Source organism: Pezoporus occidentalis, unplaced genomic scaffold, assembly GCF_034315485.1.
Source record: "Pezoporus occidentalis ecotype Australia unplaced genomic scaffold, CSIRO_AGI_Poc_V1 ctg58, whole genome shotgun sequence".
Lineage (NCBI taxonomy): Eukaryota > Metazoa > Chordata > Aves > Psittaciformes > Psittacidae > Pezoporus > Pezoporus occidentalis.
Genome location: NW_026915921.1, coordinates 1,899,701 through 1,900,861, shown reverse-complemented (window position 1 = coordinate 1,900,861; position 1,161 = coordinate 1,899,701).

Sequence of the window (1,161 nt, the reverse complement as noted above, 5' to 3'; positions counted from 1 at the left end):
GCTCAGCTCAGGGATCTGCAAAAGCCTTAGGGTGGTGGGTTTAACAACAGGAAGAGCTGGATTTTTTTTTATTATTTTTTTTTTTATTTTTTTGTAAATGCATCTTGATTCAGATTGTGCCTGGTCAGTTACACATGTTAATTCAGAGCCACAAGAATATACCTGCATATATGTTCCAAACATTAAATGGAGCACCTCAAAGCAGAAGTTTGCTTCTGAGTCAGCAACAATCCTTGCGTAATGGTTTGGTTTTCAGAGTATGTGCCATACCTACCAAGTTCCTTTTCTCAGACCAAACTAAGGACATAAAATGCTTGGGTAATGTAAGAGTAGCAGCTCACTATTTGATCTAACTGGCACGTTAATCCTGATGTTACATTAGATAAGCTCCTTCGGAATGCCTGACAGAGATGTCACTGGGGAGTGACAGGTCCTCGTGTGAGAGCTGGTAACTATAAATCCACGCTACCGATGGCATGGCATTACTTGGAAGGGAACCAGAAGTGCTTTCAACACCTGTATTCCTTTGTTTTGAACACTTTGTTGGCAGATCCTTGTGCATTTAAGACTACGAAGATACATGTGCTTAGCCCACTTGTAACCGTATACCATATTTTAATGAGGCAGCTTGGATACGACATGGCCAGACAAATGAACCACGCTGGACAGTGCTCTCAATATCAAGTCTTTCCATGTTCTCTATGCTAAAATAATTACTGTTTTAAGGGAGCAGTTTTATTGCATCTTTTGCAACTACCTTTCTCTGTCAGATTCCAGGAAATACCAATTTATCAAGCCTACACCGGAACGTAGCTATGTAGCAGCTAACAAAATAAGAGACCTCTCTTCTGAGAACGGATTTTTCACTAAACCAGATTTTTCACTAAAATAGTCTTTAGCGCTAGAAGGAGCGCTGGTCTGAGGTAGAAGATACCCAGTTAAAGTACTGATGCATGAGGAGCGGGGCCCTGGTGACGAGGCACGTCTCTCAGCCTGGGTTTTATGTCCCCTCAGCCCCGAGCAGCGGCGGCTTCCCGCCTTGCTGAGGGCAGTCCGCCCTACGAGGGGACGGCAGCGGGCCCAGGGGCTCGCTCCTCGGCGGCGAGGCGCGGCGCGGGCCAGGGGGAGCGGCACCATCCCGGCCGGAAGAGGAAGGCCCCC